The following is a 4,234-nucleotide window of genomic DNA, read 5'->3' as shown; positions in this document are numbered from 1 at the left end:
TAGTGATATACTGCAGTTTAGTGATATACTGAGAGTTTAATGCGGCGTTGTTCAAGGGAAGGTTCGTTGGCCTCCGCATATAGACTGTCTACCGGAGAGGTCCTAAAAGCTCCCAGGCAGAGCCTCAGCCCTTGGTGGTGGATAGAGTCTAATTTTTCTAAATTGCTTTTGCAGGCTCCACCGTAGACAATGGAGCCATAATCTAGTTTACTGCGAACTAATGATCTGTACAAGTGAAGGAGGGTGGTCTTATCCCCTCCCCACTCTGTATTTGAGACTACTTTTAGCAAGTCTAGAGCCTTTAAGCACTTTGTTTTCAAATATTTTATGTGTGGTAAGAATGTCAGGTGGCGGTCGAATATGAGTCCAAGGAATTTGGCCTCTTCTACTACCTTGATGGGAGTACCATCTAAAGTTAGGTCTGGATCCTTGTGTGGTTTGTATTTACGACAAAAGTGAATACAATTTGTTTTGGAGTTTGAAAACTTAAAACCATTTTCATTGGCCCATTTTTGGATTTTGTTAAGGCAGAGTTGTAGCTGCCTTTCTATTGCGTGCATGTTCTTACCACGACATGAAATATTGAAGTCATCCACGAAAAGGGACCCATCAACGCAACTGTTCAGAACGTTAGTGAGGTTGTTAATTTTGATGCTAAAAAGTGTGACAGACAGGATGCTGCCTTGGGGGACGCCCTGATCTTGGTGGAAATAGTCAGACAGCGTGGAACCCACCCGAACTTGAAATTGTCTGTTATTTAAAAACTGAGATATGAATTGAGGTAGTCTACCCCTCAATCCAAACTCGTGTAAATCTTTTAGGATACCATGTTTCGACGTTGTATCATATGCTTTTTCTAAGTCGAAAAAGATAGATACGGTATGTTGTTTGTTGACAATGGAGTTTTTGATGAATGATTCGAGACGCACCAGATGGTCAATGGTACTTCGGTTTTTTCGGAAACCACATTGGAGGTCACTGAGGAGGTTATTGGTCTCCAAGTACCAGATTAATCGATTGTTGACCATGCGCTCCATGGTTTTGCAAACGCAGCTAGTTAGGGATATAGGACGGTAGTTTGATGGATCAGTATGATCGCGACCGGGTTTTGGTATAGGGATGATAATGGCATTGTGCCACGAAGGGGGGAAGTGTCCGGATGTCCAGATGTCATCAAATATATTTAGGAGTGTTTCCAAGCCTGTGTCAGGGAGGTGTTTCAGAAGCTGATAATGGATTTCATCAGCTCCTGCCGCAGTGTCGTGAGCCTCTCCTAGGGCAGTACGTAATTCATGGAGGGAAAACGTTTCGTTGTAATCCTCCCCATTATCAGAGTTAAAATTGACTGGTTTCTTTTCTTGTTGGGTTTGGTACTTCTGGAACTGAGGGTTATAATTTGATGAGGAGTGGTTTGCCAAAGTTTCGCCAAGTTTGTTTGCAATTTCAGATTTATTTGTTAGGAGGGAGTCACCATCTTTCAGGTGGTGAACTCCTGATTTTGACCCTTTGCCCTTAATCTTTTGAATCATGTTCCACACCTTGGACATGGGTGTGCGGGAGTTGATTTTTGACACATATTTCCTCCATGACCGGCGTTTAGTTTGTTTGAAGGTACGTTTTGCGATGGATACAGGGCCCTGGTTTTTCATTTGAGCAAGGTAAATCTATACATATAAAAGTTTAACAATTAAGGCTCTTTTTATAGTAACTTACAGTTATAGCAACCTTGATAGTACACATAAGTAACAGATAGTAATATACTAATAATCAGATAGTACACATGATATACAATTACAATTGTCAGAATGTGTTTTTGTGAATACATTGAGATATATGTGTACACTAAACTGAACATTCTTGCTTGATATCTGTTGAAAAATGCTTGAGCAAAGAAAGTTAGTACAATGTCTTTTCTTTACTTGCGTTGTATCACATTCACAGTAATGTTCCTTTTTGTAAACATCATCATGATACTAATATCAGACTTATTTATAGTACGACAGTAGTACTCTGATAGTTGACTTAAATATTTATATCTGTTTCAGGTTGCTCAGATACGTTCCCAGTCAGCAGCTCAGTCTAAGGCGATGAACTTCGTCAAAAAGTTGAAGTCAAAGAGTATTATCTTCTTTGCCCACTTCCTTGTAGATGTGCTCAGTGTTTTGGCTCGCCTTTCCAAGCAACTCCAGGAACGAGAAGGGTGTGTCTGCCAGGTCCATAGACAGCTTGAAACTACACTTATCAACCTGAACAAGCTGGGGGAAAGGTATGCATGTCAAGTGACCAAATATAATCTTTTAACTTGTATGTTTGTAGCGACCTGGCTTTGCAATCCTTTCCCTGCTAAGGCTTATCTTTTCTGTAAACACAGTTAGTCTCTGCTTTTGTGTACTGACCATATGAATGCATATAATTAGTAATATCTAGTTCATTCAAACACCAGCATCTCAAATCTATTCTAATCCTACACCCTGCTTGTATTCTCTGTCTGTTTCCTGTTGTGTTCTTCTGTCAAGTAGCTCTTAGAATATGGTGGTGGCATTTCAGAGATGGATTTGAACTGAGAAAAGTTGCTTCCTCGGACACGTTTGAAGGTGAAAGTTTGACAGGAAATACATCTGAACATGATGCACAGTCAGCCAGAGTAATTAAAGGTCTGGTCAGCTGCCTTCAGAGAAGATTTGATGATCTTGACAAGGGTATTTTCAGTGCAACCAAGTTGGCTGATCTTAACTCTTGGCCTACCAGCTAAGGGTGTGTGTGTGTTGTTCAGTACTGATATGAATTCTAATAGTTATTGAACTTATTCCAAACTTAGTACCAATGAGGTGTCTCAACTATGTCTTATCTTTACTTAATGTACTTTATCCCTTCACTTAATTCCAATTTGGCATATTGTCTGACTAAATTTATTACTAGTAAATATTAAAGATGATGTGTAAAAATGTTATGTAACACGTATGGTGGAAACATCTTAAAATGTTCAGCTTTTTTCCATCTGAGATTATAATTATCTTCTTTTGACTTTTGTATCTTGTTATGTGTTGAACAGGATAACTTAAAAATATACTTGTTTTTACCATTATTGAAAACTGTGAAGTATTACCTGATTTTCCATGATGTAATTAGGCAGAATAGTGATATTAGTATTATATGGATGACACAAATGACTTCAGTTCAGGATTAATAAAAACTTTGAAGTGATTTATGTTTGCAGATTTTGGTGATGATTGCCTCATGAAATTGTTGGATCACTTCCATGACATCTTAGAGAGGAAAGGGGTGGGCCTAGCTACAGCTGAAGAAGAATGGACAGCCCTGAAACAGGCTTTGTATAAAAGGTTAGGAAATCAGTTATGCTGATAGCCAGATACCATGTAATTACTGATTGTAATTATCTGACTCTGTCGAGAGCTCATATTCCTATAATGTCTAGAATTTAACATTACAAAGTCATTATTAGGGCATTATTATTTTTCAGTGATCAGGTCCATGAGGCTAACTTGAATTGGGCCACAATCAACAAACTTCACACAGAGAGGTGTCCTAACATCCTGGAGGTAATAGATTTGATTCTGTCTCTACCATCTTCCAGTGCTGAATGCGAAAGGGAATTTTCACAAACGAAGCTGACCAAGTCTCAATACAGAAACAAACTCAGCAGCTCATCAATGACACTCTTGATGATAATCCAACTTCACTCCAAGGCAGTTGTTGACTTTGACCCAACACACTCTATACAGAAGTGGAACAAATATCATCATAGAAGGCCAGAGTTTTTGCCTAAGTCAAAGCGGGTCAGGAATTCAGTTTCACTGAATACTCTAGAGCATCATTTGAGTGAAGTTGAAGTACCTCAAGCTGAAGAAGTGCCTAGTGCAGGGGGAAGTTCTGAATCTGCACCCCCTTCAGATTCAGACTATGATTCTGTTTTTTCAGATTTGGACGAATCTGACTTTGAATATGATGACTAAACTGCTAAAGCCTTGACTAAAGCCTTGACTGAAACAGATTTGAAAACATGTGTTATTGTGACAATAACCTGACATTAAACAGTTCCATCCTCTTATTTACATAAGATTCCCAAAATACAATCTGGGATTTCATCTATATGCCGACGATTCCCAGATCTACATGGGTTTCCGACCTTTCCACCCATCCTCTGTTGCTAATGCTCAGGCGACCATCGTAGATTGTGTCAAGGAGATCCAGCACTGGATGTCCACGCACTTTC

The 4,234-nt window shown here is 39.3% G+C and overlaps 1 long non-coding RNA gene across 1 annotated transcript; it reads left to right on the top strand.

Moving 5' to 3' along the window:
- Positions 1 to 2,198: 2,198 nt before the first annotated feature.
- On the top strand, positions 2,199 to 3,561 carry LOC124268428. Its single transcript, XR_006896280.1, has 3 exons — positions 2,199 to 2,266; positions 3,218 to 3,341; positions 3,482 to 3,561. It is a non-coding gene; the product is annotated as an uncharacterized LOC124268428 (long non-coding RNA).
- Positions 3,562 to 4,234: the final 673 nt, after the last annotated feature.

The sequence above is a fragment of the Haliotis rubra genome, unplaced genomic scaffold, assembly GCF_003918875.1.
Source record: "Haliotis rubra isolate DU_JTF1 unplaced genomic scaffold, ASM391887v1 Scf138, whole genome shotgun sequence".
Classification (NCBI taxonomy): Eukaryota; Metazoa; Mollusca; class Gastropoda; order Lepetellida; family Haliotidae; genus Haliotis; species Haliotis rubra.
The sequence above is the reverse complement of the archived record's forward strand: the minus strand, read 5'-3'. Positions and strand labels throughout refer to the sequence as shown.